Source organism: Notamacropus eugenii, chromosome 4 (assembly GCF_028372415.1).
Source record: "Notamacropus eugenii isolate mMacEug1 chromosome 4, mMacEug1.pri_v2, whole genome shotgun sequence".
NCBI lineage: Eukaryota > Metazoa > Chordata > Mammalia > Diprotodontia > Macropodidae > Notamacropus > Notamacropus eugenii.
In genome coordinates, this window is record NC_092875.1 from 460,593,999 (window position 1) to 460,616,850 (window position 22,852).

The window sequence follows — 22,852 nt, forward strand, 5'->3', positions numbered from 1 at the left end:
TCATGGTACACCAGAGTCCCAGAAGAGAATCAAAGGACAAAGAAACTTAAAGTGAGGTTAAGAAGGCTGCAAGATACTGGCAACTATCCTTGCATGTGAGAATTGCCCTAGTTTCTTTTGGTGACATCATCATCCTTTCTGTAACTTGGGTTCCCAACCTTAGACTCATACTTAGCTCTTTACTCTGGTCCAACCCATACATCCAATCATTTGCTCAGTCTTATTAATTCTATCTTTATGACATCTTTTATATCCATATCCATACACCATATTTCATATCTCTTTTCTCATGGGGCCACACCATTAGTTTGAAGTTCTCATCACCTCTTCACATATACTATTTTTAGTATCCTCCTAATTATTATCCCCATTTCCAGTTGATCTTCCAACCTATCTTGTGGACAATTTCCAAATTAATATTCTCAAATCAGATGGTTTAGCATGTAATCCTTTGCTCAGATATCTTCAATAATTTCTCATGACCTATACAACAAAATGTAGCATCAATGACTTAAATTTGGAAGAAACTTTAGAGGTAATCAAATCCAATTCTCTCATTTTACATTTGAGGAAACTGAGACTCAAGGAAGTGAAGTAATTTGTTCAAGGTCACAAAGGTAGGAACTGGCAGAGCTGGAATCAAACCCAGGTCCTCTGACTAAATTTGTTGATTTTTCCATGGTACTACATTGCAAATTCTACACCTAGTGTTCAAAGTCCTCCTTATTCTCATTAGCTCTAGATTGCAATATTAACTCTTCAATCTGGTGTTTAAATTCCACTCACTTTTACAAACTTATTTCATAGTATCCCTATTCACTCTATGGTCCAACCAAGCTAGTTATTCCTGGGAGTTAATAATCTAGCTCTCATTTCCAGGCATTTATCCAGGCTGTCCTTGATGCCTGGAGTAAACTCCCTCCTCCCCAGTGTCTCAGGAGGCAATGTAAATTTGCTGGATAGAATACTGGACTCGGAAGCAGGAGGTCTAAAACTTCAGATACTAGCTGTGTGACCCCTGGGGCAAGTCACTTTAAGCTTTCTCACACTCGTTTCTTCATTTGTCAAATAGGGATAAGAATTCCTGTGGCACTTACCACACAGGGTATGGTGCAGCTCAGATGACATAAAGCAAACGAAATGTTTTGCAACATTTCAAGCATTATTTAAATGCCAGTTACTTTATGAGCATTCCTAGTTTCCTTCAAGGCTCAACTCACATAGCGTCTCCTACAAACAAGGATTTCTTTACCTTCTTTGTATCCTGGACACCTTTGGCAGTCTGAGAATACCTACATACTCTTCTCAGAACCATGTTTGTATAAAATAAAATGCAAAGGATCACAAAGGAAATCATTTATATAGAAATTCAAGGGTTGATTTTTTTTCAAGTTCATAGATTTTCAGTTTAAGAAACCCTGAAGAACAGAAAACTTTCCTTATTTTTTCCTTCTAGTTATTAGTGTTCTCCTCAAATTAACTTGTATTTACTTATTTGTGTGTATATTTAACCCCATTTATTTCATTTTTGCCTTCGTATCCCCAACACTTAGCACAGTGCCATGCTTAATACATACTTGTTGACTTAAGAGATGTCAAATTGTATGACCAGAAAGGGAGGTAGGACTGTCATATAAAAGAGAGGCTAATAGATGGATGGAGTGCTATTCAGAGGCCCAGATGAAGAGCACTAGTACCTGTTGGATGGAACATCTGGGGGAGGAATTGAGGCAAACGTGGACAACAATCCCACAATGAGAAGAGGCAGATGTGTCAGTTGCACCGGTGCAGGGGGATACTGATGAAACAATTGATTCATGGAATAACCCATTCAATATCCACCCAGATTCACTGATAACACATTATCTGTGAGTTTTTAGACTTTTAAATCTATTACAAATTTTAACTAAAAAGTTGAAGTGTTAAAGGTACCAGTGCATTTTAACCATGAAAGATTTTCTCCATTCTAGCTGTTTTGCTTTTCTTGGAATATACAAGGTGTCCCAAAAGTCTTGATGTACTTAATTTTAAGTTTTAGTAGATAAAAGCTGAGCTAAGACCTGTGGGACACTCTGGATTTAAAATGCTCCCAGTGTCATTTCTTGTAACCTGAATAGTGTGATCCATCCATTTCAGATGCTTTGCTTGTTAATTGGAAAAAAAATATAGTACTAACAATATCCAGTCCTGAATTTATAAATCAATTTGCACTATATGATTGAGGTTGAAAAAAAAGTCTGCAAAAGGAGCCAAAAAGCAACTGACCCTTTGAAGCATTTAAAAATAAATAAATAAATAAATGAAAGAGAAGCTCTAAGAGACTAGAGGGAAAAGTTCTTTGCTTTGTTTTGCCAACTGCTTCCTTCCCTTCCCCCACGCATTTATCCTCCTTTGCACACAGGAGAACCTATTTGCTGTGGCCCTCCAAGGGTATCTCAGAGAAAGGTTCCATAAGTGAAAACATCCTAACCCTGGGAATCTGATCCCCCACACCAATTCTGCATTTCAAAAAAGGGAATTTAAAGAAATCATTGTTTGTTCCAAGTGACTAGTTAATTGCATTTTGATTTGGTAATGGCAAACAGATTTTAGCCTTTCAGCTCTTCTCCACCAGAGGAACAGTTTTTATTATGGCCGAACCAGTGCTATACTCAGACGTTCCCAAAATGACTCATGAAAGGCTCTCAGATGATTTTCTGCTTTTGTACTGTCATCGTTCAATTTGGCTTGATTCCTTTCAGGAAAAGGTGTTGTGTTTTTTTCCCCTCTTTCTACAATCTTCATTACTGAGCCTATAAAGAGCCATGTTTTATAAAAACTTTTCAGATGTGGTGGCAGAAAAATAACTTGTTACCTTTTTCAACCCACTGGTCATCTACATTTTCATGCGTTTTCAGCTTACTGAAAAAGAGGGCAAGCACACTAGAAATTAAAACTTTAACTGTAAAATTAGCAATAATACTAATAGATAATGCCATATAATGGCAGCCTGTAGAGCCAGAATCCTCTTGGAAGCTCACCTAAAAAAATATAAAGTCAACTTGATACCATTTGTGTAACAAGTGCCATCCCATAGAGGATGATCAGTTCCCTTTCCTGATTCAATTGACCATGTAAGTCCTTTGGGGCCTGCTTCTGACTAGCGGTGATCTAGTGCTGAAAAGACTTGGCATTTTGGTATGACATGGTGAATCATAGCAGTCCTTGGTCCTTCTTGTATTCTCTGACAGTGATGGGGAGTGGGATGATGCATCATTTAAAAGAAATGGTTTCCAGCTTGTTCTCTTTGTTCCAACTTTTCCATAGGGCAAATAGTTCATCTTGTTTCTTGATTTCCAGTAAGGATGAGTTGGGGGATAGACTCTTCCCCATCTCTCTGCTTGACCTCTGCATCTGGGCTTAGATATGTGAGAACAAGAGATTCAGAGGTCCAAGGTTCATTGAGAACCTAGCTGGCAGGGAGAATTTCTTCATGAGAGAACATGATCACTGATAATATAAAGATTGGTCCAAGCGTAGTGTATTTAATCAGCATACATACTGTGAATTGTTTGGCCTATGCAGAGCCAAGGTAAAATGTAAAATGCCTAATCATGCTTTACAACCTGCATAATGCAAAACATAAAGTTCTGAGAAATTTAAATATCACCTTCCCAGCAAACTGCAAAAGTGGTGGCAAATTAATATATTGAATCCTTATTAAAGCCATTCCCTGAATGCATGTTGTGTCTTTTAGAAAATATCTGTCCCATACCTGATTTATTGAGTACCTTTCTTTCCTTTCTCCTCATCTCCACCTCTTTTAGAGGAACCTTGGACATCAGCATTAATCTAAGCTTAAAATCATTGTCCTTGGGGTCGGGAGGTGAGGAAACCTAATGAATTTTAAAAGCGTGAGGATGAAGAAAAGACCTTGGTTCCCTTCTAATTTATTAGAAGTCAGATGCCCTAGGAATGAACTTGACTCTAAATATGGGCTTGAATCCAGAGCAAAGGGGATCTTTAAGAAGAAGGAATGGGGCACAGTGCCCCACTTGAACTCAGAAGTATTTATTCCTGTTATATTTGAATTACAGGATTAATATTAGGACCAGATATATCTCCTGTATCACCTCCTTTATCACTTAAGAGCAAAAGCTTCAAGAACTTTCCATATAGAAGTACACCCTACAGTTTCTAAATGGACTAGGGCTCTTTAGCTGCTGTAAGAAAGTATTTTCTCCTATTTTAGTGATGATCGTTTGATACTCTTTGTCTTTATGTTTTAATGGTTTCCTTGGAAAGTCGCCGGCATCCTCAATGTAGCCCACACTCTCTTGTTTATTACTCTTTAATATAAAAGGGATGAAAAACTGGCAAAAAAATCAATTTTCACTTGACTTAGTTTCAGAGTAACCATAAAATGGCAACTTTCTTATATATAATTTGCATTTTCCCTCTCTCAGATCCTAGCATTACATCCGAGAAAATACACCTGCTGTAAGAAGCTGACTGTACTATTCAGACAGTTGGACTATCTCTAGTTAACTTTGTTTATGCTGCGGGTGAATGCGTGAATAAATTATTAAGATGTAATTTAGACCTGAATTCTAGTTATTTTCTGGAGCTCCATATCAAGAGCTTAATGCGTTTCTCCTTCTGTGAATATCACTGAATTCTGCAAATAAATTATTTACAGATGTTTTACTCTACACAAGTCATTAAAAATTAATGTGAATTAAAAAATTATTTTTTTATGTAAAAATGGAAATTACTGCAATGAAAGAGGTAGGGCAAATGAGAGTACCTAAATGAGTTAGCATATGCAAGGTTCTTTACAAACCTTAAAATGCCATATAAATGACAGCCGTCATTATTATTATCAACACATGGAGAAATGGAAACTTAGAACAGCTAAATTTCTTGTACAAAATTATTATATGAAAGTCCTAGAGAGCCAAGATTACCAGTTCTATAAGATTAAGCTTTCCTTTCCTCTTTCCCCCCTTTCTCCTTCTCCCTTCTCTCTCTCCTCCCATTCTCTCTTACACTGTATTGAAAAGGAATATTCATATACTCATTATCTGTAGATTATTAGGCTTTTTACACCTATTATAAAAACATTTTAACTATAATGTTCTTGTAAAATGGAAGTGAAATGCTACATCCTACTAGCAAAAATTGCTTCACTTCATGCAGGGTGTGACAGAAGCATACAATTTAACGTGAAAGTTTTCTGCTCTGATTTTTAGTTTTGTCTTCTCCAATACATTACATAATCTTTCAATGGAGAGACTATTTTTTTTTAAAATTGAATTTATTATTTATTCATTTTTAACATTCTTTTAAAATTATGAGTTCAAGTTCTGTCCCTCACACTTCCTCTCCCATCCACTAAGAGGGTAAATAATGTATCAATTATACATGGGAAATCATACAAAACATATTTCCCTATTAGCCATATTTTTTAAAGCAAGAAAAATAAAGTGAGAAAATTATGCCTCAATTTACACTCAGAATTTATCAGTTCTCTCTCTACAGATGGATTACACTTCTTCCTCATGGGTCCTTTGGAATTGTCTTGGATCATTTTATTGAGGAGAGTAGCCAAGTCTTTCACAGTTGATGATCGTTACAACATTGCTGCTACTGTGTACAATGATCTCCCAGTTCTTCTCACTTTGTTTTGCATCAGTACGTATAGCCCTTGACATGGTTTTCCCCCTGAAACTACCCCCTTTGTCATTTCCCAAAGTGCAATAGAACTCCATAACAACCATATGCTACAACTACTTCAGCCATTCTTTAATTGATGAACAATCCCTTGATTTTCCGTTCATTGCCACCATAAAAAAAAAAGAGCTCCCATAAATATTTTTGTAAACATAAGTCTTTTTAAAAAATCTTTTTGGGATATGGATCTAGTAGAGGTGTTTCTGAGCCAAAGAGTATGCACATATTTATAGCTCTTTGGGTATATTTCCAAATTGTCATCCAAAATGGTTGGAACAGATCATCACTCCATTAGTAGTTCATTAGTGTCCCTATTTTTCCCTCTAGCATTTATCATTTCTAAAAGGTATAAAGTATTACCTCATATTTGTTTTAATTTGCATTTCTCTGATCAATAGTGATTTAGACCATTTTTTTACATGACTATAGATACCTTTGATTTTTTTTTTCTGAAAACTGCCTGTTTATATCCTTTTACCATTTTCCAGTTGGGGAATAGCTCTTATTTTTATCAGTTTGACTCAGTAATATAATCAGTAAATATTTGGGAAATAAGACCTTTATCAGAGAAACTTGCTATAGAAATTTTTGAAATTTGAAAATTGCTTTTGCTTTGTTTGAAATCATGATTGCTATCTCTGCCTTTTTTTCCTTCAGTTGCAGCTTATTAGTTTCCACTCCAGCTCTTATTTTTAACTTGTGTGTGTGTGTGTGTCTGTGTGTCTGTGTGTGTCTGTGTGTGTGTTTCTGTTTCCAAGTGTGTCTCTTGTAAATAACAAGCTGCTGGATTCTGGTTTCCATTTCAGTCTGTTCTCTGCTTCTGTTTTATTGGGGTGCTCATCCTATTCACACTCACAGTTACGATTACTGTGTATTTCCCTCCATTCCATTTTCTTCTGTATCTTTCTCTCTCTCTTTTCATCCTGTCTTTTCTCAAAAGTCTATTTTACTTCTACTCACTGCCTCCCTTAATATTACCTTACTTTCCTCTTTGGACCTATTCTGATGCAGGTGAAGTGCAAGAATTTCCCCAACTTTCCTTTATTATAAAAACTCTTCCTTGCACATTTCCTTTCTGTAAGATAGTTTTTCCCATTCTACCTCTCCCTTCTCCCTTTTCCCCAACATAATCAAAGTGTAACCATGCCCTTGTCTATGTAAACTCCTTTTAACTGCCAAATGAATGATAAAGTTCTTAGGAGTTACATGTATCATCTTTCCATGTAGGAATATAAGCAATTTAGCTTTATTGAGTCTGTCATGATTACTGTTTCATGCTTATCTTTTTATGTTTCTCCTGAGTCTTGTGTTTGAATGTCAAATATTCTATTCAGTTCTAGTTTTTTCACCATAAAAGCTTTAAAATCCACCATTTCATTAAATATCCATTTTTCCCTCTGAAGGATTACATTCAGTTTTGCTGGGAATGGTATCCTTGTTGTAATTCTAGTTCCTTTTCCTTCTAGAAGATCATATTCCAAGCCTTCTACTGCTTTAATGTGCAAATCACTACATCTGATGTTATCCTGAGTGTGGCTCCACAATACTTGAATGATTTCTTTCTGGGTGCTTATCATATTTTCTTTTTGAACTGGGAGCTCTGGAATTTGACTATAATATTCCTGGGAGTTTTAATTTTGGGATCTCTTTCAGGAAGTGATGGGTGGATTCTTTCCATTTCTATTTTTTCATTCTATTGATTTTTACTGTTTCTTGATATCTCATGAAGCCATTGGCTCCCACTTGCCCAACTCCAATTTTTTTAAAAATTATTTTCTTCAGTAAGATTCTGTACTTCTTTTTCCATTTGAGCAATTCTGCTTTTTAAAGCATTCTTCTCTTCACTGAATGTTTGTGCCTCTTTTACCAAGATGTCGATTCTCTTTACATTATTTTCTTTCATCATTCTCATTTCTTTTCCTAAATTTTCCTCTACCACTCTTTTTCTTTAACTCTTCCTGGAATTCTTGCAGGCTTTGGGTCCAATTAACACTTTTCTTTGAGTTTTCTAAGATGTTTTCACATTGTTGTCTTCTTCTGAGTTTATGTCTTGGTCTTTCCTGTCACCGTAATAGCTTTTATGGTCAAATTATTTTTCTTTTGTTTGCTCATTTTCCCACTCTATTTCTTTCCTTTGAACTTTATGTTAAAGTTGCACTCTGACTCTCAAAGGGTGGGGAGGCACTGTCTAAACTTCAGCCTTTTTTGTGCTGCAGTTTTCAAAGTTAAGTCTGGTTGTCTGCACGTTTTTGGTTCTTCCAAAATAATATGACCCTGGGAGATACATAGTCATGGTTATCCTACTCTGTGCTCTGATTTTTGCTTGGTTCCCTGTAGCCACAAGCCTTTGCACTCTTCTTTGCTTTGGAAATGTGAACAGGGCCTTTGATCCCTTGTGACTGACCACTAGCACTCCTCTGCTCTGGAATTGTGACTCAGAACTGCATAAGGGCAATACAGTTGAAGATCAGCACTCACTCTACATGGTGTCAACAAAGAGTCTCCTGTAATCTCTTTCTGCCCAGGTGTCTGACACACCATCTCTGGGCTGAGAGCTCCTGAAGACACTGCTGTTCTTACAGCCATTGTTGCCACCATGCAGTGTCTGGGCTCTGGACAGGCTTCCACCCCATGATACAAACTTCTCTTGCCAACCTCTTAACTTTTCTTAGGCTGAAAAAATGTCTCACCCCAACCCTTTAATAACTTTACTGCCCCAAAATTTGATGTGAGGCATTATTTAAAGTTGTTTGGATGGGAATGTTTAGAGAGTTCAGTTGGGTGGCTGCCCCTAATCCACTGTCTTGGAACTACTTCTCCTCACAGGAGCTATTTCTAATACCACTTTCTATGCCCAAAGCTGCCATTATATTAGGTGCCTGCTACTTTCACTAAATATTCATTAACTGTTTGGCAGGCCTTAGGATACTTGTCAGAGAGAAAATAAAATTAGAATTTCAGGACTTTTATACACTATTATTGCAATACTAGCATAATTCTTTTATGTTGATTAGGATCACTAACTTCCAAACTCAAGTCTTTGAAATTATAAAGCAATTCAAACAAACTAAAAGATTTTTTTCCCTTTTCCCACTTGCTCTTTTTCTCTATCTCTTTTCTCCCTCTCCCTCCTACTCCATTTCCCTTCCCTTTCTCTCTCTCTTGCTCTTCACATTTTCCTCTCCTTTACTCTCTCCCTCCTCGCTTCTCTCTCCTTTTCTTTCACTCCTCTTTTTCTCCATATCCCTCCATTTCTCCCTTTCTCCACCTCCTTCTCCTCCTCCTTTTTCTCTCTCTCCTCTCTCTATCTGTCTGTCTCCCTCCCTCCTTCCCTCCCTCTCTCTCTCTCTCTCTCTCTTTCTCTTCCCCTCTTATCTTTTCCCTTTCCCCTTCTCTCAACTCAAAGTAACCACCACATTTTTATGTCACAAACTACAACTACTGAAAGAGGAGATTCAAGCTCATAGAGTACTGAAGCTAAATAAATGTAAAGACCATCTAACCCAATCCACTTGTTTTACAGATGAGAAAAGATAAGCCCAAGGCAGTGGTGACTTATCCAAAACTACCCAGCAGTGGAAGCAACAGACTCCGGTGCTTGAACAAAGGACTTCTGTTTCCAATTCCCAGTCATGAGACTTGCTCTCTGACCCCTTCTTTCTCTTCCTGTAGCTGGTACTCAGGCTACTACCCCTAGAACACCAAGCTCTGCTTGATTGGTCAGCTTTCATCTTACTTTGTCCAGACCCATGCCTACCATGGAGCTTCCCAGTAATGTTCAGGCCAGAGCTGCCTACGTCCCAGTCTCTCTTCTAATTCTAACTTCACTTACATGCTATCTTCACTTGTTAGAAAGTAAGCTTTCTGAGGGTAGGGGCCGTCTTGCTTGCTTATATTTGTATCCCTGGCACTTAACACAGTGTCTGATATACAGCAAGCATTTAATAAATGCTTTTTTCAACCATTTATTCTAGGTTTCCTGATTTCAAGTGAAAAAAGATTTCTCAGATTGTTGTAATTGTGAATAAATAATGATATTATTAACAAAAACCAAGCCATCTTTTTCTCCTTTCATTTCTGCCTAATTTGCACTCATTTCTAAGTAGAAGGTAAAACGATTCATTTCAGGCTCTTATTTCATCAAGTGAGACATTAAGCATATTTCTTCTATTTCTAAGAAGGGAAGTGCATGCTGAATAGACACTCTTGAACATTTGGTAGTTTCAAATTAGACTTCCTATTGCTAAAAATAAATCCTAGAGATAGCAAAGAATCATCAAGATATGTTTCAGTCTCCCTGCTCATGGCTCATTCCTTGTTAAAAATTCAATGAGTGCATTCAGTTTGTTCATACTTAATGTCATTCAGAGCTTTCTTGCTTCTCTCATAAACCTGGAGGGACAGTTCACATTCTCATGGTACAAAGAAGGTGCTTAAAGCACATGTGTTATGAATATAAATACATATGTATGATATGCACATATGTATGCTATAGGTTTGTTAGATTATGATGACCCCAGTTAATTTCATTGGGTCTGGTTTATAGTTTCTATGGTCTTTTAAAAAATTCATTACGAAAATATGATAGCATTTTAGAATTTTATAACTGCAAGTGCTTTCATCACTCTGGATGAGGAAATTTAAGTGGGATTTTGTACTAGACAAGGTATACATATATATACATTCAAAAAACTTTTGAACAAAGAAAAATGTGTGTACACACATATATATTTATGTGTATGTAAATAGATATTAAATATACGTAAATGCATTATATGTACATTTTTCTTCATTAAAATTTTTTTTTTACTATACCTGTGACCTGAGTAGTGGGACTCACCTGATGAAGAACTACCTTTCCCAATGCACATTGACACTTCCTTCACAATGTAGAGTTTTAAAGATTTGTCAGAGAAACTGAGGGGCTAAATGATCTGTCCAAGGTCACCAAACCTGTATGTTTCAGAGGTCAGGCTTTGTCTAGCTCAGGCAACTCTCTTCTTAATATACCATTGTTATATTTATAATTGAGGCATTTCCCCCCATTGGATTCTTTGTGCAGTGGAAGTTTATCTCATGCCCCCCTCACAGCTTTAAGTTGAATGAGTATTTATGCATAAATTATGCATAAGTTGTTTCCATAAAGTAATATGGAAAAAGCTAGAAGCACTTTCATCAGAGGGCCTTTGACTGTCATATGAGAGAAAAACCCAAGGCTGCTTTCTTGGCAATGTCCAGGCAATTTAGAGACAAAATTCCTTGGGAAGATTCTTTTATATTAATTAGCTGCTGTCTTTTATACATATTCACTTTTAATTTGTTCTCATCTTTTTCTTTTCTGCTTTAGCCTCCTGGAACCAGCCCAGAAAGTCACCATGTTTTCTCAATTATTACTTCATAGCTAATTTTTCAACTGGGCCTGAATGGTCCCATAGCACCCAGCATCACAGACGAGCTCTTCCATGGCCACATTTGTCACTAATTAAAAAATACATTTTTATTTTTCAGTTCCAAATTCTCTCCCTTCCCCCACCTCATCTCCCATCTACTGAGAAAATAGTTAATATGAACAGATAATAGAATGTTTTACTCTTGTGATGCTCAGCTCCTTCAATCAATAATAAGGCTCAGAGATCCCAAAACATAGTTCTAGGCATAGAGGTAACAGATCAGCATCGTCTTCATTGTAATAATAACCAACATTTCTATATAGTATGTTAAGGCTTGGCAAAAGTGATTTGTTTGGGTTATTTTTCTCAAAATAATTCTGTGAGGGAAATGTGAGAAATATATTTGTTTTATAGATGTGGAATCTGAGGATCAGGGAAATTAAGTGGCTTACCTAGGGTCACACAGTAAGTGTCTGAGATAAACTTCGAACAGGGGTCTTTCTGATTCCATGTCTAGAATTCTGTCCAATATCATACCTTTTCCCTTACTAATAACCATCCTGGAACTTCTGAGAAAAGGCAGTATCTCTCTGATGAATATCAGAGATAGATCATTTCCTGAAGGCTGGGAAACCATTTTTGGAGCTGCGCCACTTTACCCAAAGTAAATGTATTTTTGGACCCTTCTTGTACTGCTAGCCCTTCTGAGGTCTTACTTGGCCATACAGACTATGTTTTAATAAATCTCACTTATGAATGTTTTTTTTTCTTTTTTTTTCTTTCCCTAGCACAGAAGTGGAGCTACCACATGATTACTCATTATTTTTGTTGCCAAATATAGGAACTGAAGTGAATAAGAGAAAATGACCACATCCCCTGATTTTAAATATCCTAAACTCAACCTCATTCAAACTGTTGCACATTGACCTTATTTTAATGTATTATTATTTATCTGTGTACATATCATATAAGTCTAAGAGTAGTGTGGGGTAAGTGCTATTAGAAGGATGAGCAGGGTACTAATTATATTCTGACTGGTCTCCACCCTGATGTGTATAGTAACAGTCTTTTCCAGCTTTTAAATCTCCCTTGGGAAAAACAACAGGAAGGGGAAATGTCTGAGATGACATCTTATATACCCTATCCACCCCAACCCAGTCAGGTTGCTATTAAATATATTTATCAAAAAAGTAATCTATATTCTCATTTTTCCTTCCTGTCTCTAAGAAGTAAAAATATAAAGCTTACTGCTTTATAAGCCTCTGTTCTGTATAGCTCCAAACTCCACTGTGCCAAAAAAAAGTCCCAACCATTAAAAAATATCTATCTTTCTTTTCTGTGAACTTTATCAGCTATTATATAGTCAGATAGCATCCATGTAAACAGTTTTACAAAGGTCAGCAATGTGATGGTTAACCACTTTCTCAAAGAGAAACAAGCTTCTTTTTAAAAACAAAATATTGGAAGCAGCTAGAAAGAAACAATTTGAGTATTGTGGAAATACAGTCAGGTTAACACAAGATCTAGCAGGGATTGGAATATGATATTCCAGAAGTCAAAGGAACTATGATTAAAACCAAGAATCACCTACCCAGAAAAACTGAGTGTAATACTTGAGGGAAAAAAATTATCATTCAGTGAAATAAAGGACTTTCAAGCATTTTTGATGAAAAGACCAGAGCTGAATACAAAATTTGATTTTCACACACAAGAATCAAGAGAAGCATTAAAAGGTAGACAGGAAAGAGAAATCATAAGGGACTTACTAAAGTTGAACTGTTTACATTCCTACATGGAAAGATAATATTTGTAACTTTTGAGACTTTTCTCAGCAGTTGGGTAGTTGGAGGGATTATGTACATACAGACAGAGGGCACAGGGTGAGTTGAATAGGAAAAAATGATATCTAAAAAAAATTAAGATGTGAGAGAGGAATTTATTGAGAGGAGAAAGGGAGAAACAGAATGGGGCAAAATATCTCTCATAAAAGAGGCAAGAGAAAGCTTTTTCAATGGAGGGGAAAAGGGGAGATTAGAGGGAAAAAGTGAAGCTTACCTTCATCATATTTGGCTCAAGGAGGGAATAATACGTACACTCAATTTGGGTATGAAAATCTATCTTACACTACAGGAAAGTAAGGGAGAAGGGGATAAGTGGAGCGTAGTGGGGATGAAAGAAGGGAGGGCAAATAGGAGGAGGGAGTAATTAGAAGTAAACACTTTTGAGGAGGAACAAGGTCAAAAGAGAGGATAGAATAAATGGGGGACAGGATAGGATGGAGGGAAATACAGTTAATCTATCCCAACATCACTATTATGAAAGTCTTTTGCATAACTACACATGTATAGCCAATATTGAATGCCTTACCTTCTCAATGGAGATGGGTGAGGAGAGAAGAAGGGAGAGAAGTTGGAACTCAAAGTTTTAGGAACAGAGCTGAGAATTGTTTTTGCATGAAACTAGGAAATAAGAAATACAAATAACAGAGTATAGAAATCTATCTTGCCCTACAGGAAAAGGGAGAAGATGGGGATAAGCAAAGGAAGAGATATCACAGAAGCAAGGACACATGGGGGAAAGGTTAATCAGAATGCATGGTGTCTTGAAGTAGGGGAATGGGAGAGATAGAGAGAAAATTTGGAGTTCAAAAATCTTATGAAGATGAATGTTGAAAACTAAAACTAAATTTAAAAAAGAAAAAAAAAAGATTCTTCCTCCAGAGCACAAGTTGTGAAAAAAGTCCTATTCAGCTTTCTAGTCAATCAGGACCTAGACTATCCTCCATAGACCAACCTAAAACTGAAGAAGTTTGTCACCAAAGGGTTAGTCACTGGGTGATGACTTTTTTACAGTACATAAAACAATGACATGGAAAGGTTGGAACTTGCCTCAGTTGAAGAAGAGTCCACAAAAACAAAATCCTGGCTCTTTTGAAGTGTTAAGATACATAGTTATATGGTTTACATTTTAAAAATAAACTTAACTAATTCATATATTTTTAAAGTCTATCCCTTGGTGAAAAAAATACCAGTAAGCTTGTGATGTGTCATAAGCCATTTTTTAAAAGTTTCATTACCAAGATAAGGTCAAAATGGATACATGACCTAGATATAAAGAGAGATGTTACAAGACAATTTGAAGAGCAAGAAAAATGTTACTTATCAGACTTACAGATAGGTGAATAATTTATTGTGTGTGTGTGTGTGTGTTCGTCCTTCGTTGCCAAAGAAGACCATGCCATCAGAGAAATAATGACATGACTTGCACTTGATTTTGTTTTGAACGAGAGAGGGCTGTGTATGTCACCACTTCACTTCTCCTCCAAAGCCATCTGAATCCAGTGACCAGACATTCATCAAGATAACTGGAAATGACCCAGGATGATGCAATTGGGGTTAAGTGACTTGCCTAAGGTCACACAGCTAGTGAGTGTCAAGTGTCTGAGGTGAGATTTGAACTCAGGTCCTCCTGACTCCTGCATGAGTGCTCTATCCACTGCACCACCTAGCTACCCTGAACAATTTATTAACAAAAGAGAGTAAAGTGAGGTATAAAGTGGATAATTTTGAGTATATTTAATTGAAAAGGTTTTGAACAGATACAACAAATGCAGGTAAGTTAAAAAGGAAAGCAGATAATCTGGAAAAAAATTCATAGATAGTTTCTCAGATAAAGGTCTCATGTCAAATATAGAAAGAACTTTGGCAAATCTCTTAGACTCATTCCCCAATTGATAAATGGTCAAAAATATGAACAGGCAGTTTTCTGATGAAATCTAAACAATTTATAATCATATAAAATGTTCTAAATCATTACTGATTAGAAAAATAGAAATTAAAACAAGCTTGAGCTATCATTTTATACCTACCAGATTGGCTAAAATGATTAAAGGGGAAAACAGCAAATGTTGGGGCGGATGTGAAAAAATTGGGACACTTATTCAGTGTTGTTGGAATTGTGAACTGCAGCAACCATTTTGGAGAGCAAGCTGGAATTATTCCCTAAGAGATATTAAATTATCTATATCCTTTAACCCAGCAATATCACTACCTGGTCTATTTCTGAAGATAATTAGGGGAAAAAGAAAAGAATCTATATGTTCTAAAATGTTTGTAGCAGTTATCTTAATGGGGACAAAAAACTGGAAATTGCAGTCAAGTCTGTCAATTGGAGAATGGAGGAACAAGTTGCAGTATATGACTGTGATGGAATACTGCTGTGCTATAAGAAATGATGAGTTCAGTGATCTTAGAAAAACATGGATAGACTTGCACAAAATAATAAAGATCTAAGTGTGTAGAACCAAGAGAACATTGTATACAGTAACAGCAATATTGTTTTATGAACAGCTTTAAATGACTGTCATTTTGATTGTGATAAATAAATACCCAAATTAACTACACAGAACCTTTGAAGGAGGATGCTATCTGCATATCCAGAGAAAGAAGTAATAAACAGAAGTTTGTATAGAATGATTTTACATATCTATGTGTATATGTATCTTTATATACATATACATAAGTATAAACACACACACACACATATATATGTTTGTGTCTAATGGTAACCATCTCTAGGGTGGAAGGGAAAGAAAAAAGGGAAAAAAAGAAATTCCCATGATAACCTCACTATACATTTAAAAACAATAGCAAGTTGTACATAATAGATTTTAGTTTCATGTGCAATTATCCTTTTTATTATACTATGTTATGGAAATGCTTGTTTTATTCCATAAATTAAAAATAAAATAAATGAAACCAAAAAAAAACCTTACATAATAAATGTATTAATTTTTGCAAAATGTTTCTGTACGCTCAAAGAAAGTCTGGTTGCTGGATTTGTGCCACTGTAATGAGGCACCACTAATCACACAGTGGCAGCCGACAGTTGTTTAGAATTCTTGACGCTTGAAATCATGACAAATATGACCATACAGAACAGTTCCTGATAGGGCTGAAAAAAGAATCCAAACTGTTGATTCCTAAACCGTTATTACATTTTTAATGGAATGAACTTAAATGGACATTGAGATCTTTTCCAACTGTCAAATTCTTTGATTTCATAATTCTGTCATTCATCTAGTCCAACTCATACTCAAATAATCCTCCTCTTTGAAATGCTACTGCAGGCCTGTGCACTAGTGGAACTGGGGAGTCTTGAGCTGACCTTCACACTTTCACAAGGCCAACCACGCTTGTGAAATAAGATGTCACCAGGCAGACATGGGGTAATTTGAGTTACCTTTGCCCACATAAGGACAGATCTGGATCCTGGCTGTGGACCTTTTTGGCAAGAAGAATATAGAAACAATTTTAGGTTTTTAGATGGGATTCCTAAGACTCCAAGAAATCTCCTTGTCAAATGCTTGTAATTTCTTTGCTGATGGATTTTCCCTACTTTTACATTCCTAGACTGATTTTTATTACCACCTTTGGATTTTCTTTTGAAGAGTTAAGTTTTTTATTAAAAGGATTGTTTCTCTGAACCTACTTTGAGTGAGTTATCACACCTGATGATGGAACCATAACTAGAATACTATTTGTCTTGGAATTCATCCTCTAATCTCTGTCTAAAGACACCTAGAAAAAAAAGACATGTACAGAAGGGAGAACCTACTATTTCCCCAGGCGGCCTATTCCTCTTTTTAAAAACCCCTGGTTTTTAGGAATATGGTTTTTTTTTTTTACTTCAAGACTAATTTTGTCCCTTAGAAGCAGCTGCCCAATTCTTCTAGTTCTGCCTTAAAAGTCAAGCAAATGTAATCTCATTTTTATATGACAGCCTGTCATATATTTGGAGACAGTTATCAAACTGCCTCAAAAATCTTTTCTTCTACAGTCTAAACAATTCCTTCAGTTCATTCTTATATGTCATGAAATCTTCATCTCTTACTATTTAGAGACTTTCTAGCTTAACAATATACTCCTTAGAATGGAGTACCCACATGCAATACTCCAGTGCAGAGTACTATGGTACCATCACTGTAACTCTGGGCACTAGAACCTCCCTTGGGGCAGCTAGGTGGCAAAGTGGATAGAGCACTGGGCCTAGAATTGGGAAGATATGATTTCAAATCTGGCCTCAGACACTAGCTGTGTGACCCTGGGCAAGTTACTTAACTCTGTTTGCCTCAGTTTCCTCATCTGCAAAATGTGTTGAAGAAGGAAATGGCAAACCACTCCAGAAGTTTTGCCAAACTGAGGTAATTAATAGTCAAACATGACTGAAACAACTAAACAGTGAAAACAACAGGGCCTCTCCTAATGCAGCCCAAGATTTCCCTAGTCTTGGCTATCATATTTTGTAACATATACTGAGCTTGCAAAAATTTTTCTATATGATAATGAACCAAATTATTATAGTGGTCTGGGAGAACCTAAACCTTCTCACCACCTGCCTTCTTCAGCAGATCTCTCTCCCCATCCACTGATAGATACTCTCTTTGCCCATTTCCTAGTATTTAGCTAACTCTTACTCCCTTTGACTCTCTCCATAATAGTGATACTGACCTCTTAGCTTCCAAAGGACGTAATTACATACAAATCCCAACAATTAGTTCCTTCATGACCACCTCTCTCAAACTTACACCATCCCATTCCAGATAGGTCCACCTTTTCCACTCTGTTATCCATCCCATAGTTAACCAGCTCCCTCTCATCTTAAGGATCTTCTCTCTCTCTTCTTCCATCTTCTGGATCTTACTAAGATCTGGATTCTTCTGGATGACACTATATCACTGGCCACTCATGACAGCATTAGTTTTTTTTTTTTTTTTAACTCATGTTCCCTATATAACTGGTTATGGAGAAGAAGATAGAATATTCCTCACTCCCCATTATCACTTCCAGATCTGCCCACTGCTGCTATTTCATAGCAACCTCTCCTCCTTTAAGGTTCACATTATCCAGATTTATTACATAGTCCAGATTATAGTAACCTTATCTACCAAACTCAGTAGTATGCTGGTAAATGTTTAACAATAAATGAAAATACATGACCTGCTTTTAAGGTCAGTCTTCATTATTAACATTTTTTATTACTTTCTTAAGTCTAGAAATTAACAAAACAATAATTCAAGCCCTGATTTGTAACATTTCTCAATTTTGAGATATACAAATACTTACATTGAGAATTTGATAATGAGTTTTTATAAAATGGTATGAACTGGTCCCAGTATACCCCTGAACCAATGGGCATTTTCCTTCCTTCTTCAAAGAATTTAACATCTGGCTCATAATTACTTTCTCTATCCCAACTCCTTTATCATACAAGGGGCCTTGAACACACATATTGATGGTCCTCCAAATGCCCTAACTTCCCAGTTCATCTATTTACTCAACACAGACTCTGAAAGAGTCATTGTTCCATAAGGAGAAAATAAGCACAAAGAGCAGAATGATAGTTCTTGATAGTTCAGATTTATGACTTTTGGCCTCAGTTTCCTCATTTGTCAAATGAAGAAGTTAGACTAGGTGATGTCTAGGACCTTTTCTAGCTCTACCACCCTACAATCCTATTCCTATAATCCTGACGCATTTATATGTGTGTGTAGATGTATGTGTGTATATGTGTATATGCATATACAGATTACCTTCATTTCCAAATATCTCTCTTTATTTCTTTCCAGATGACCCTCCTTTGTAACAAAAAAATAAGAAAAGGAAACAAAAGTAATTTATCCAAATTAACCAACATATCAACTCATTCTTATAGTATTTCCATATATACTGTAAGTATATGTGTGTATCCCATAATTGTCTCTGCCTAGAATAGTTTTCCAACCTATAAAAATGGAAAAAGAATGGGAAAAAAGATAACCTGCTGAAAGATTTTTTTCCCTCTAGTTTTCCAAGGTGTTCAATCATTGAGTGACTAAAGTGGTTGACATACAGAAGTCTGTGTATGGCATGACATCGTTAGTCTGCAGCTCTAATGATAGTTCTGTGATGAGTGCTACAAATGATCTGGTGATGAAGCAGAAGTTGGCTCTCACATACAGATTCAGCTTCCTGACTGAAAAGGTCTAAGAGCCCCACAGGGATTTAGTGGCCTAGGAGAACAAATTGAGTCACTCTTGGACACCTCTGGCCAGGGCTGGGCTCTTGCTCACTTGGTCTCTACACCCTGATTCGATGTTGATGGTTCTGTGATATTTATTAAAGGTGGGGATGCACAGTACAGAGTGTTTTGGAAATGAAGGGCCTGAAGTTCTGACAGTCTTTTAGAATAAGACATGAGTAAGTGGTGCTACTCAAAAGTAGTTGTTTGTTCATTCAGTTATTTCCTGCTAATGATGTTTTTTCTTTAATTCTTACTAATGGAGAATCCACTTCAAAACAACAACAGGGTTTCAGAAAGGTTTTACAACTCTACCAAAATGTAGGCCACAAAAAAGGCCACCTTTAAATGGGACAGAACTTTGTGCCATCACCACAAGAATGAATTATTCCAACCCATGTTTCCATAACTTCACCAGGGGATTTATGATTGATTGCCCATAGGCCTAGAGCTACATTTTATTTCTCAGAGGCACTTACCCAATCAAGGAATTGAAGAATTTGAGAGTTGGCAGAAGCTTCAGTGACCATCCAGCTCAACTATTCCCCCTTAAAACAATTCCCACTATTACATTCTCAACAAAGGGTCACCTAGCTTCTTCTCAGATATCTCCACTGAATGGAAACTCACTCACTTCCCCTAATTAGTTTATGAGTAACACAAATAAAGTTGAAAAACTGAGCAATTATCAGGACAATTCAAGCAAAGAAATGATTTCTTCACAAGATGAGCCTTGTGAGGACTTCAGCAGTAGAGAATGTCTTTTAGAAAATGGTGATAGCTGGTGTGCTTTATGCAAATTTTTCATCTTTGAGTCACAAGAAGGTAATTCTCTAATGCCTCAGTTCCTTGACTATAGTAATCCAGTCCCACTTTCCTTTTCTGTCCTGTTGAGCAGCCTCTTTTATATATCATGTAGGAATACATGGCATGACTGGAACCAGTCATCATAGCAGGGCCAAGTGGCAAGCAGAACTACTTTTTCTGGGGAAAAAAAACAACAATACTCCTTGTGATGGCATTTGACTTGCATCAGAACATCACTATACATAACTTGAAAGCTGTTTCATAACTGCATTCCACTATATTGTAGTTTAAAAAATATAAATAAATTAATTTCATTGTTCATTAATTCATTAATTTCATTAATTGTTCATTAATTCATAAATTCATTAATTTCATTCATCCAACATCACTACCTTAACTTTACAATCAGTGCTTTAGACCATTGACTTTAGACGTTATTGGATTCATCACATTGCTTTCTTAGGGTCATAGATTTAGACCTGAAAGGTCAGTTAGTCCAATGTCCACATTTTATAGATCAAGCAATTAAAATGAGAAGGTGTTATGTGACTTTCTCAAAGTCACAAAGTAGTAGATTTTGAACTCGGGTCCTCTGGCTTCAAAGCCAGGACTCTTCAGTGGTACCAATCTTGATCCCTTGTACATCAGTATAAATTACTATATTCGTCATTTTCCTTAATTTCTCAGTTTTTGCTTTTTGCTTTATTCATGAAATTTGAAGAGTGAAATAATATTTGGACCAATTAGATTTCAAAGATTGTTTTGCAAAGGAAAAGAAAAAGCTTGATTTCCATTATGCCTTTGGAATGGGGTTTGCTTAGCCAACCACCTTTTATTGAGGCAGAAAACCCCACGGTTGCTGTTTTCTCAGTACAGTATCTCATAGTCAAATGCTGAAGTATATTTGAAAGTCAGTGTCCTCAGACAGACATACCCCCAACCAGGAAGTTAGAAAAGCAGTATCATATTTCTAAGTCAATTGTGTGGCCTTAAATCACTTGCTCTAGTGGTTTTCCATATTTTAAACTTCTTTCAAGATGTGTAAAGGCCCTTTAAAGCAAAATCTGTGAAGCTTGTTATTGAAGACCTTCATAGCCCTCCTCTATTTCTCCCTAACCATTCTACATTCATTCTGAGTCTATGTTATGCGTGGAGTATGTCTTATATCGATGTTGGACCCCAAATTCCTGGACAGAATATTCAATACAATTCAACTTTTATTAAGTGTTCATAATACAAAAGGCAATATGTTAGCAATAGGAGTCAAAAATGATAAATAACCATCCAACAAGTAGCTTACAATCTGCTGGGGGGGAATGCAGAAATGTATGATGCCTGGCATCAAATGGCTGCATTTCTATGTACATTTGTGTCTCAGTTGCTCCATTTGTGTAACTCTGAATTCATGGTTACCAGTATGAAAAAAAATTGAAGTTCTCAGATATTAGTATGCAATGTAATGTTTGCTTTTGTGATTCTGAATCTCATTTTCCTTCATTTCAGGAAGAGAATAAATATAAGAGATCTGCTGAGAAGGATAATGTTCTGAAAATTTATAAAACTTCTAAAACTGAAGGCCTTCTTGACCCCTGATTAACATCATTAACATTTACTGTAAATTGTTCACACATTCTCCCTTATGAAATATATCTCTCTAATTATGCTTTTGAAAGTTTACTGTCTTTTGAAGTATTTTTACTGAACAAAGAAACAGAAAGAATAGATTTAATATTGGCTTTTGTTAATGTAACTTTCACTGAGAACACCATATGACTTTCAGTGGATTTTATATGACAACAAATGTATTGCATGAGTTTTTATGCAATTGTTTCGTAAGTACACATATGTAGTAGTCAGAAGAACTTTTTCATCTTTAGCTCTTGATTAGAAACGTGATAACAGGTATTAAAAACAGATATATCCAAAGTGAAAGATTCAAAACTGGTAGAAATATGTGATTTCTTATTCTCCTTTGTTCTTTTGAATTCCTTCTTAGAACTCACCAGATCATTTCATGATTTTGTTTTCCAGGTTAAGCTGCTTCTTTTGTCATATTTTTTTTCTATTTTATTCTTGTGTTTCCTATTTTTCATATGAATCCATCCTATTTAAATAAGTTTCTCAGGACATGTATATTTTATATGTAAAGCCCCTATTAAATATAGTTTATTATTATCACATCTTCTTTTGCAATGTAAGTTTATACTAGAGTTTGAAATTTTAACATACGAAATATTGCACTATGAGGGTTGTATTTCATTACACATAATATATATGTATATGTGTGTGTGTATATATATATATACCTATATATAGTGGTTAGAATTCTAAAATACTATGAATGATAAGCAACAAAAACTCAAGTAAACCTAGAGTCCAAATGGGGTGCTAGAGCAATTCATGAACACTTCAAAATCTACTATTTTAAAAGAAATTTCCTAGTTATTTCTAAATCCACTAGCTAATTCCCTTGAATCAATCTAACCTCACATGACTCATATTTTTAATTCCAGAATAACTGATGATTCCTAAGCCCAATATAAACTATGCAGGTATGGCCTAAATAACATCCCTTATGAATAGGTAGTAGAGGTGATGAATAGATTTAAGGAATTAGATCTGGTAGATGAAGTTCCTGAGGAACCATGGACAGAGGTTCACAATACTGCAGAAGAGGGAACAACCAAAAAAACCATTCCAAAGAAAAAGAAGAATGAGAAAGCAAAATGGCAATGACTATCTGATTAGGTTTTACAAATAGCAGAGGAAAGAAGGAAAGTGAAAGGGAAAGATATACCCAAATTAATCAGAATTCCAAAGGTTAACAAGGAAAGATTAATGAGCGATACAAAAAGAAATAGAAGAAAACAACAGAATGGGAAAGA

General features: G+C 36.0%; 1 long non-coding RNA gene across 1 annotated transcript in view; it reads right to left on the minus strand.

The window, feature by feature from the left end:
* LOC140498666 (uncharacterized) overlaps positions 1 to 22,852 on the minus strand; it is a 55,384-nt gene that overhangs the window by 24,936 nt on the left and 7,596 nt on the right. The gene's annotated exons all lie outside the window — the stretch shown is intronic.